The sequence below is a fragment of the Catharus ustulatus genome, chromosome 3 (genome assembly GCF_009819885.2).
Source record: "Catharus ustulatus isolate bCatUst1 chromosome 3, bCatUst1.pri.v2, whole genome shotgun sequence".
NCBI classification, from domain to species: domain Eukaryota; kingdom Metazoa; phylum Chordata; class Aves; order Passeriformes; family Turdidae; genus Catharus; species Catharus ustulatus.
Window position 1 is genome coordinate 15,832,859 of NC_046223.1, and position 12,525 is coordinate 15,845,383.

Here is a 12,525-nt window from a genome sequence, read left to right on the forward strand (position 1 = left end):
GCTGTTGCAGTTACATGGGAGTTTTTTAAAAGAAAAAAAGATGCTGATGATAACAAAAACACATAAGGAAAGTGTTGAAATAGATAGTGGTTCTCCTATTGTTGCTCACAGGTCCCCAAAAATTACTACTAGGAATGGAGGAAAGAAGCCCAAATGGATTTTAACAAGCTGATTGGATAATGTAATGCTAATAAAAGGAAATGCATCCTCTTGTATGTTAAGGATAGCACCACTCATCCAGTATTTAAAAAAAAAATCAGTCTTATGCTGCTTTACATCACTTGTTCTCTGATTCTTTTACATCTGCACAATGCAATTAAGTAATGCTTTCAATTTCTGTTTTGTCCTAAACCATGCACAAAATTCCTTCCTATGAACTGGGACATTCTTCCCTGAAATCAAAATAAAATTCAGGCTTCGGGATGGATGTGTTTTGCCTCCAAAAAGCAAAGGTCCCCCATGGGACCCACATAAATGTAACCCAAATGCTTTGGGTAAAAGGAAAATTATACAAGATACCATTGATCATACACATGTTATGTGGCCTGTGACATTTAAATTACAAGCACATGTGGTATCTTGTTCAGATATGAGGCAGGAAATACAGTTTTAGAATACTGAAACTGCCAATAAAAAAGCTGGCTGAAATAACAGTTGGTCCTAGGTGCATTAATTCTAGTCAACCCAAAAGTTTCAACTCATTTCAATTCATCCTCTTCTACCTGAAAACAATCTTCCCATTTATCTGATTAACACAGTCCCTCAGCATTTAATGAGCAGTCGTTGCAGCTTAATTTCTTCATTTTAATACCTTGAGGATGGAAGGAAGAGAAATCCTATCCTATTATTGAGAGATTTCATAGGCTGTAGCTGTCACTGGGTCTTTTGTTGCTTCAGAAATCCCTGTTCAAATCTGCAGCAAAAATACAGCTCAGCTTTCCTGCCTTGCTGGGGATGTTGTTACCTCTTCCTACAATGAGCACTAACAATAACTCCCCACTCACTCTAAGGTGTAACTCCAGGTTTTGGCTTTGGCACTTTTGATCCAGATGCACCTGGGTCCTCAACGAGCTGAGGATGCTGACGTGCCATCAGCAATGTCCCCACCAGGCTGACAGCACGGCTTTCTGTCACCTCCTGCACAGCAGCAGCACTGAACCAGCACAGTGCACGACTGGAGCCCCTCCACATCTCACTCTCAGGGGTCTTCCCTAAAATTTGGCACCAATTGAAATCCTCAAGTACGTCCCCTGCTGTTCTTCTTTAAAAATATTGGAGGAGCATGTGGTCAGCTAATGAGGAACCCCAGGGAAACACCTCCCTTTTGCAAAGCATAAAGCAATAAATGCAGTGTTTAACAGACAGTACTCACACTCCCAACACACAGAAAAGCATAATTTTATAAATACAATTCTTATTGCCCCTCTAGCTCCAGAGGCCATTGCAGCTCCAGAACTACACATCCTCTAAACAAATTCTCTTTGTAACACCCAAGCAGGTACCTTATGTGTGCCACTTGTTCAGTGAGGTTTTACTGGGTAAACATCAAGCTCAAACCCCCCCCCCAGATTTATCTACATACAGTGTGACAAAAGAGTTAAATAATCCCTTCCAAATAAGCTGAGCTCTTCACATGAGTTGCTCTGTTTGTGGACAGTGCCTGGTCGATTTATTTCCACCCTTCCAGAAAAACTATGGACCCCATATGCTTCTACACATCAATTTTATTTCCAGGAGCAAGGTTGGCTGTTGCATAAAGGCCATATAGAAATTTAATGCAAAGCTCTGCATCCTGTGCATGCTGTGGTGAAGCTGTCCCATAACCACACCGTGAGCTGTTGATGTTCCTTGTACAAACACCCATACAATTCTTCAAGCTTTTTGCCACAGAGCAAAATACTCTCACAGGGAAGTTAAAATTCTCTGCAGTTTAAGCAATAAAGTACATATGGCATATAAAACTCCCTAAATGTTTCTAAGCCCTTGTGATATCCAAGTAAAACATGGCAGATTTATCTCTGTGTTTTACAGCCATATTCTTTGTGTCACTGTTTTGGTTATTACTAAGCCCTGCAAAAAAAAAAACAAAAACTTGAAGCACAACTTCTACATAAAATACTGCTTGATTTATGATGATTTGCCTCAAATTTTACTTTGATACTACATGTGGCTGCACTTCCATTTAACTTTGTTTTTTCTATCCTAGATACACATTAAAAAATTATCCAGCCTATACTTCTGAAATAGAATGTAAGCAAAAGCCATAGCTGATGGGATATAGGCATTTCTTGGCATTTTCTTGTATTTGGGATATGGATTAAGCCTCCCACCGCATTACTCATTTTAGAAAATAAGGAACTGGTGTAATAGTCAAAAATACACTGACTTCAAAGTGCAATGTGACCTTTTATTTACACTGCTCACTCTCTGGGGCATAGGCACAGCTGGGAGAAGTTCAGAGCTTGCAGCTAATCTGTTTAATTTGGAATTCCTTGCTCTTGGCCTCAAGAGCTGGAGGAATTAAAGCTTTCAGCTTTTGACAGTGTGCACCTCCCCAGAGCTAAGGCAGGCCCAGCTCTTGCAAACACCTCTCACTGTTGGATGTTCCTGCCTCGGTCACAGGCGGGGTTACAAATCAGGTGGTTGGTATTTGAAGACACAAGCTTGAAACAAATGACATTTTTAAGGGTATCAACACAACCCATCGCAATTCCCAAGCAGAGACAGCCATTCCTTGATAGGGAAGAGGCTTGGGCAGAGGCTGAGATGCTCTCTAGTAAGGATGATCTCTCAGGGTTTGGGGTGTGGGGGACCAATGGTGACAGCACTGCTGGTCCCTGCACACCGGGAGAGCATCCCAAATCCAGCCAGGGAGGGATCCTACAGGCACTGCACCATGGGGGCCTGAGGAAATTCCAACTCCTCTGCCTCTCAGGGTCAAGGCTGTGAGCTGATATGAGATTCACAGCAGACAGAAAAACCCATGGGAAGCTCCCAAAAGGAAAATGAAAGAAAAGCAGCCAGAGTCACATCTCTGTTAACCATTCAAGCCTGCTCAGCTGTGGCTGAAGCGGATGCTCCCCAAAGAAGCAGCTCTTCTTGCTGGAAGGGGAGGAGGATGGATGGTGAGGATCTTCCACTGTGTGTGAAAATTGCCACGGATAATCACTCAAACCTCAGCTGTTGTGCACTGTAAAATAGCTCCTTTTTATGTGCAGACCCTTTCTGGGAGTCCTTCCCTAACACTCAGATGTGAAATCATTCCAAAGCCGCCTTGAAAAGACAACAAAACATCATGCATGACTGGTCTTGTGTGTAACACCATCAGCTTCAGCCACTCTTCCCATAGCAGTGAGCCGTGATTCCCACACCCTGCCTCACCCCACTCAAGCAGTCACATCACCACGGGTGAGTCACATCAGCTTTGTCCTTCGCTGTTTTCTTACTGGGGAATAGGAATCAAGGCAGAAAAGCCTGGAGACATTTTACTGGAAGTGTCTATGATTTTACAGAAACAAACCAAAGGTATTTCTTGAGGAAACTGAGAGATTTTTACAAATCATGGATGCACAGCCACATGGGGTCTGCACCATCATTCCTCTCCTGGATTTCTTTGCAGAGCTTGCTTTGAGGAACATAACTTTTAGAATGAGATAACATAAACTAAATGGAATTAACTAAAAATAATAATGTTTAATTTTTTTTACAAGGAAACTAAAATAGAGATCCAATATATGTGCCATTGAGAAAAGATACTGGAATACCTGAAGCTGCAAAAAGCAGCAGAGGTCTCTTACCCCACAGTCCACCTCTCCCACCTAAGGGGTACTATGAGGTTTATTCAGCAGGTCCTGCACTGCCTGCTGTGACTCAGCCCATATCCAGACACCTTAGAGAACACATGAACCAGTGAATTTAACAGGATGGAGAGAGAAGCCAGGCAAAAATCAGCTTCCAGCTATGAAACATCCAAGCATCACAGGCTTGCAACAAGCACTTTCTAACATAAAAACCAGTTTTTTTCCCAAGTCACAGCTACATGTAACTATATTGTTTCAGGAAAACAAACAGCATCACATCACAAACTGCATAATTCTGGTACATAAAGAAGAGCCATATACAGGTACACCTAGAACCTGTTTGTCTTTCCTTTTAATGTATAATTATATATACATTATATATATAATTATATATAATAATTATATAATATATATTATATATTATCTATTATATATATAATAAAAAAACATATTTATCTCTGGCATATCTGTAAGAACAGCTAACAGCAGTACTCAACACGAGTCTGAGCACCTTTCTTGCATACATCAGTTCTAATTTCTCAGTCTGTTTGTGCAGATGACAGCCAGATGACGGATGTCCAGCATTTTCCTGTTTACTGTGCAGATTCCCATCTCAGAAGGTGACTGGCTGCCCCAGGTCTCACTAACACACATCTAGGGGCCTGTGGCTCTGTGCATCTTTGGGCTCCAGGCTGGGAATGGAGAAGGCAGGGCAGGATGGAGCCCCACTCATGCCCCATTTGCTGGCAAGTGGGATGGCCAGGAAAACCCAGTCCATTATCAAAGACAGTAGGAACAGTTTTAGCAGCTCAAATTAGAACTGGATTAAATCCTGAGAACCACAAAAGAATTCTCTATGTTTTAGTGAATATATTTAACAGAAAATAGCTTGTTTTTCCTAGAAGAAATAACAAAAAGCCTGATGAAATCAATATTAACTACTCAGTGGTTTTATTCCTTCCTTCCTGGATATCACAGTGCCTTCTCACACATATCACTTGTGTGCAAGAGGTGATGCAAGACATGATTGCATCTTCTCAAAGCAAAAGAATGTTACACATACCAGTGTATTGTGAAAACTTCTTTGTTTTTCTAATGCTAGAAAGTGCTCACTGCAAACCCATGACCCTTAAAAGTTTTTTAGCTGGAGGTTGGATTTTGATCTATGCTGTTACAGTTAATTTCTCCCCATTATCTGCACAGACAAGGTAGGTAAATAATATTTAATTCACTTCATCTTCCTGCCATGTGTACAACACACCTCCCATAGGGCCCACTCACATTCAGTTCCCTGGGCTAGTCCTGCTTCATCCTCCTCCTCAGCATCACCCCAGTGATGACAGAGCTCATACTCCATAGGCAGATTTCAGAGAGCCAAGGGACAGTAGGGATTCATGTAAACTGTTAAACTGTTTATTGACACCAGCTGACATTTTACCATACAGAGCTGGCCTAGAGGAGACAGGAAAATAAATCTGTTTTTATTTGCAGTACTTCTGCAGGTCACTCAGTAAATGGAATGTTACTGCATCTACTGAAGCAATTTTTAACTGTGTTTAGGAAACATGTTATTATTAGGAACGCACGCACATCCCGCAGAAGTGCTCTGGCCACAGCAGCTCTGCACAGGGCTCTGGCAAGTACTTCAACATCCCAGACCTCTCCCTCTCTTCTCCCCCTGGGCACAGACAGAGATTTATAATGGACTAAGAAGCAGCAGGAATGCAGTTGTGGGTGGTTGTCCCACTTCTGTAATAGTAACAGCCTTTTTTTTTTTTTTAGGATTAAGCAGCTCTCTGGATTTTAAAAAAAAAAAAAAGCCTGAGTACTTTGGCACACAGATCACATATCAAAATATTAAGCAGGCTGTTGTCAGAAAGAAGTTTAAGTCTGGTCCTCTGCTAGTGTTTGCAGTGTCCAAGGGAAGGGAGGGATGAAATGCCACGAAGAATACACAGTACAGAAAAACACTTCAAAACTCTTGCCACTAATCTCAGAGTGAATAATAAAAGGCAGGGAAGCGAACAGAAGTACTGTATTTAGGAAAATCACTGAACAGCATAATAGTCCTTTTTTTAAAACTTTGTTTTAGTTCATAGTCAGTTTTTATATCTGCCCTTAAAAATGCCTCATGCTTTAGTGCCCAACAAACACATGGCAATACCTCCCTGGAGTACAACCCATGACATAAGATTTGCAGAGGTCTTATAAACATGAAAAGTAGTGTCTGACAGCTGTCAGGAACATTTTCCGACAGAACAGCTCTCACCTCAGCTGTGGAATACTCCCCTTCTCCATGCTTTAAGGAACACTAGCACTAAGGAGATGTGCCAATTAAATCCTTGTTCATTTGGATACAAGTATTTTTAATAGCAACTGATGACAGTCATCTCAGAAAGTGTAATTCATGACACAGACACCAAAAAAGCCTCATTTGGGTTACTCTCCAAAAGCCTTTTAAGACAGACACATGGACAGGCTGCTTTTCTGAAGCAGAAGGCAACAGCTTATATTTACACCAATCAAAAACAGAAGAAGAGGGGTGGTGGACTAGAGGGATATTGTTTACAAAGTCAAACTGCGCTGCCCAGGATAGTGCCTCCCTGTTTTCATGTTGGCGTTAATGTCCACACAGATGAATTTACAAACCTACATTAACTTGCTATTCAGAGATCATCAACAAGTTGGGCCCTTAAATTTGCAAATCCCAATAACTTTGAAGTGATACCAAAACAACACTTGCTACATATTCATGAGGGCGAAGGAAAACAACCAAAGCCGAGCATGAAGCAAGGAGCTGTACCTGCCTTGGGGCAGGCTTTCCCAGGGGTGTGATTTACAACTCCAGCACCAGGTAAATTCCATCTCTGGCTCCCTGTTACACAAATTACTCCTAAGCTCAGCCACAGCCCAGTGCAGTGCTCAGTTCTCCACTCCCACACAGAGGCAAGAAGGCAGCTAATTCTTCCTCACAGCATTTTCTCCCGTTGCACAAACCAGGCAACACAAAGTGTTGTCTTCAGCTACTGCCTTTTCTTCTTCCACAGCTACAGAAGAGTCAGTCCCCAGACAGGGCACAGCAAGTTAACACCAAAGTGAACAGTTCATGTTTAAAAGCCTCAGGCTCCAAAACTTCTGTTCCCTCCTCCCCAGTCAGTCATTACCACTCTCCCCGAAAAAAGTAAGTCCTGTTTGCAGATAAATCGGTCAGGGTTTCTCCACGTCACAGAAAACAAACACTGGGGATGTATAGAATTGTGTGACTTTCACTGAGGTCCGTAAAAGAGCTTAGTCAGCAGTTTTATCAGCACACTTGCTTGCCACAAGTATCAGCACAGCTGCACATTTTGAAAAACCTTGCAACAAAGCCCCGCTTTGGTGAGCACTCACCTAAAGCCAGAAAGGGGATATTTTCTACTTTTTTTTTTTCATTTACACTATCCTTGAAAGTCCATGCCCGGGATCGGCCCTAGGGGGACACCGGGTCAGTGCAGTTTAAACATCCCAGTGCGGTGCAGCACCTCCTCTGCATCCGCTCCGAGTGTTTTCCCAAAGCCCGGCTGGATTTATGGGAGAGATTTCTGCAGCAACGCTTTCAAACACCGTGACCCTACGTGCATACTTTAACATCATCGCCCGAACCACTAGGAAACATGAGAAAGGCTCCAGGAATTCAATTCACTTCGAGTATTAAATAAAAACACTCCTCGCTTGCCCCAGCCTCCTCCCTAACAAGGCAAAAGTCATGGGAATGTGATCCCGCAGGATGCCCGGCACACAAACCCTCCCGATTTCCGCCGGGATTCAAAGCCCCGGCTAAAAACACCCCGGGAAAGGAAAGAAGAGGAAAGGAAAGAAGAGGAAAGGAAAGAAGAGGAAAGGAAAGGAAAGGTGAAAAAGGAAGGCAAAAAGGAAAAGAGAAGGAAAAGGGAAAGACCCCAAGATGGGGGGGGGGGAAGGGAGGAAGAAATTAAGAAAAAGGATCCAAATATTTTTGTTAAAAGTATGATGTTCTTACACCAAAACAAAAGAGCCCCATCCACCGGCCCGTTTCAAGACAGAACTTCGTGGCTGCGCCTCAGCTCCCGGCAAAATTCCGCTCCGGACGGAGTCACCGCCGTGCCCCGCTCCCCCGGCCCGGCTCCCCGGGGCAGACCCGCTCCGGTACCGCTCCGGTGCCGCTCCTTACCCGCTCGGTGCCGCTCGGTGCCGCCAGGGCCCGCCCGCCGGGAGCGCAGCAGCTCCGGGACGGGGGCGGCGGCCAGGACAGGCCCCGCCCGGCGCATCCCGCGGGAGCATCCCGGGAAAGGCAACGCAGCCCCGGGAAAGGCAGCGCATCCCGGGGAAAGGCAGCGCATCCCCAACGCATCCCCGGGAAAGGCAGCGCATCCTCAGCGCATCCCGGGAAAGGCAGCGCATCCCGGGAAAGGCAGCACATCCCCAGCTCCTCCGGGGACAGGAGATCCTCCGGGGACATGCAGCGCGAGGCTGGGAAAATATAGGGACAACCAACAGGACTGCACGGTTGTGTCTCCTTAAATAGAAAGTCCTTCTCGTCCATTCCCCTCTGCACGCACCCACCATGACACGGTACCGCGCAGAAGGACTGCTCCCAAAAGGCCGGAACACACAGAATGTGGAGGATGGAGAGGGGGAAACCACCTATAAAACTCTCCAGAGTATTCCCAGGGACACGGAGCAGAGCTGCCAAGCATTGCAGACACCCAAATTGCCCCTCTGAAAGGCTTTCAAGTAGCAGGGACAGCCCACTTAGAGCTCCGGTTTCTTGTGTAATCCATGCAAAATTCCTTGTCAAGCATTACACATCCATTTCAGTTCCACTGCTTTCTAGTGGCTGAAATTTCCCTTGTATTTTAATAAGGAAGGACCTCCTGCAAACTGCTTTCTTTTGTCCCAGTTATGCCCCCTGTTAAGTTTTCTTGTTTTCTGTGAAAAAGCAGCAATCCCACCTCTTTGTTTAATGCCTGGGAAGTACTATTCAGGCTGTCTGCATTTGCAGTAGAAGTGGTCAGCACCGTTTTCCCTACAAATAAATTCATCCATAAGCTTAACATCATTACGCAAAAGGATGAACATTAGCCATTCGTGGTTTAAAAAATGTTCTGTGTTTGTTACCTTGATTTTTAAAAAATCCAGTGCCAAAAATTTAGCAGGAATTTTTCCACCATAATTTATCCAGTCAGTGAATTGTTACATTCTTCTCTCCTTGAAGGCTGACGCCTCCAGGCTCAGAGCACAGGGTTAGGCAGCTCCACCTGCCCTGGAAGTGCCAGAACATCATCCCAACCTCCTCCCTTGGGATCTCCATCCCAAGCTTCTGCCCCTGAAATCCAGGGCTGGTGTCAAAATTGTATCTCCATTAAAAATTGTATCTTCCATATACAATACAGTTTTCTGCCTTCTCCCAGGACACACCCAGTCCCTTAGCAGAGGGAATCAGTGGATCAACGCCTCCTACTCTGCCAAAATGCTAGGAAACTTGAAATAATTTTTAATATTTTTATATATAGCCCAAAATGAGTCCTTCAAACTCTCATGTACTCCTGCACAATATTCACTGAAACTTTTTTCCCTGTTTAGCTTCCACATTAGCTCTTCCCAATAGTTTTCAAGTGGGAAGGGCATTAATTTCTCATATCTCCTTGTCAAAGCATGCATATCTAAAAATAGATCAGCTTTTCCTTTGCTGAAAAAAGTGTGTATGTTTTCAAGACAAGATTATTCTCCAGTAAATTCTGCTCTCCTTTTCTCTTCCAAAATAATTCAGTGCAATATGAACTTGAGCATCAGAGGGAAAAAAACCTGATACTAAGATTTAAAATTCCTTAATATAATTTGACTTAGATGAACAGTATATACAGAAAAATTAGAATTATTAGTTATTTCTATTGTAAATACAATTTGAAGAGCATTTCACATAAATATACAATATTATATGTTGCTAGAGGCAGTTGTAAAACTCATTCAACATTTTATAACACTAACAAATTCAGGTTACATTGCTGACTATATTTAAACTGATCTTAATATATATTGCGTTGCCTGTTTATAAAATACTCAGCATCTATGACTATTTTGTCAAAAGGGAAACCTGTAAGTTCATATCTAGGTAGAACCAAATATTTGTAAATAGAGACAGAAAACACTTGTTCCTAGACTTATTTTCTCTAGACTCTTTCCTCTACTGCTTTGCTTTTATTTTAGCAAGAAATTTCTACAGAAGTTCATCTTAACTAAGATGTATTTTGCTTTGAAAAATCAAATTCTCGCATTAAACGAATCCATCTTTCTCTGAGTACAATTGCTATTAAAAGCTTACAGGTTTAGTATATTCACTATATAAATTATGTATATTTATTACATATCAATTGGTTATAGAAATTTAGCACATTAATGTCCTTTTTGTGAGAAATTGAGTCCTTGTTAGCTTCAAACGTTCCTGCTCTCATGGGCTAGATCAGTAGTCTAAGAGAAACTTGTTCTTGCCTGCTTATTTGGACTAAAAATAAACCAGACTTTCCAGACTTCAAAAGAGAGTTTTGGTCAAGTTGATTGTGCCCTCTCCAGGTCTGCATTTTCTGTCCAGCCCTGCACATGCTACTGACCATTTGAAAGTCACTAATTATAAGGCACACAAGAGGTGCAGCACCAGTGCCAGGATTACAGCTGTTCCCTATGCCAAAGGCTGCAGTTTATGAACTGCACTGAAATTCTCCATTCAGACCTTTTCAAGCTCATAACTTCATTAAAATAATCTTTCCCGGATACAGTGTTCTGCATTCACCATTCAAGCACAAACTGAAGACTTTTAAATCCAAGAAAAAATAAACTTGAAGCTTTAGGGGAGAGCAGGCAAGGATGAAGGCTCTGTCTGAGGCAGAAAGAGTGATGCAAGGTGTTCTCACACTCATTTCAGAAGCAAAGGACTTTATGCAGACAGAGCCTGCAGAAAGCTACATGCCACCACTGACTAGATGCCAAGTCAAGTCATGAAAGAATCCCTAGTGCCTAAAATAACTGGGAATTACCTGAACTCTTCAACTTTGTGGGTTTAACTCTTCACAGAACAAAGCCATGTTGTTTATGGGACACCATAACTACAGTTTTGACACCAGGCCTGGGGTTCAAAGGCTTCTTCATTAGTTAAGACCTCATCAACTCAGAAAGTTTTGGACTCACAGGGTCAATCAGTGCTAAAACAGATAAATTATGTCTTATGCTATCTCTGCAATTTCCATGGAAGAAGTTCATAACCAGAGTTCTTTTAGGGCTGTTAGTGGGGTGTCCTGCCCTGCAAACCAAGCCCAAGGAGAATCACACACTTGTTTTTTTGCAGCTCAGCATTGCAGCAGTGCGAGGATTTGCCTCTGTAAGGAGCTGGGTGATTGTGAATGAGCCCTAAAGCTGCCTACACACACAGCAGAGGCAGACAATGAGTGCCCCAGGCAAGTTTCCATGTGCTGCAGTTCACAGCCCTGCTTTACAAGGGTCCCCCAAAACTCTTCTCTGTCCCCCTCTGTAACCAAGCTGGCAGTGCTGCAGGCACAAATGCACTTAAAGTTTTAAACTTTGTGATTAAAAGAAATATTCAGGAATTTGGGCCAAAATGGACTCTTCTGAAGAAATGTGGTTTGAATTCACAGCTGAGCAATACTGCAGGTAGTGACAGAGGCAGAAAATGCCGAGTAACACAGAACAAGCATTCTTAGAGCAGCATCCAGCCTTCATGGGAGAAAGTAATCAGACCTCTGGCAGCAATTACAATTTTTTACTGTACTAAGCTTTGTTTTTATTATGACCCTGCTGTTGCTAAGATAGTACTCTCAAATTACCTTGCATACAGACTGTATTAAACAACAGGTTTGCCCAATTTACAGGGCCAGATGGTTTAATATATCATTGGCTTTACACTAATAAAAAAAACCCCACAGCCTGCTCAGCCAAGTCAGTAAATAACTTCTCCCTTCCCCTGATAGGCACTATGTGGATACAAAGTTAATTTCCTTTCCTGTTTGCAATCGATGCGTTGCATGTCAGAACAAATCTGCTTTTTGGAGTCGTAGGAAGCAGTGCTGAACAGTGAATACAGCATCCAGGAAACATGCTGGGCCAAAGACCTTCACACCAAAACTTCATCTGCCACCAAGGGAAGGCAGGGCAGGTGGAACAGGAGGATTATAAATACAAATTAGAAATTACAGTGGCTTGGGGAAAAGGGAAAATAACCATGTAAACAGCCAAAGTTATGAAAACAAACTGTTCCAGCCTGAATATTTTACATCCATTGAGAAGATCCTGGCACCATCATGTCATGAAATGTTGAACTGGTTCAGAACGAAGCTGAAGGGATTAACAAGAGACATGACAAACACCACCAACTTTAAACCAACACTTCAGCTGATTGCTGTTTAAATTGTAGATGCACCAATTAAAAAGAGTAATTGTTCAAACAGCAATGAGATGCACCCTTGCACGGCTTATGACGACAGCCTAAGATTCCTGTTTTAGAAGTTAGGCTTTCAGGCAGGAAAACCTCTGACCTCCAGGAGTTTAAGGCCCTTTAAAATAGACAATAGCATTGGTGCTCCTTAGGCAGTTTCAAACTGATGAAGTAGTGGTTCTTAATAAGGCAACATTGAAGTTTAATTAATACCTGATTGCAACAAATATTTATTTTGAACACACAGAATAGTTACTGGGGATG

The 12,525-nt window shown here is 42.7% G+C and overlaps 1 protein-coding gene across 3 annotated transcripts in view; it reads right to left on the reverse strand.

Moving 5' to 3' along the window:
• STON1 (stonin 1) overlaps positions 1–8,058 on the reverse strand; it is a 43,068-nt gene extending 35,010 nt beyond the window's left edge. For 2 of the 3 annotated variants that reach the window (XM_033055939.1, XM_033055937.2), the window contains exon 1: positions 7,990–8,058. The gene's annotated coding sequence lies outside the window, so the exon portion shown is untranslated. The other variant, XM_033055938.2, reaches the window with a different exon arrangement.
• Between the last annotated feature and the right edge of the window lie 4,467 nt (positions 8,059–12,525).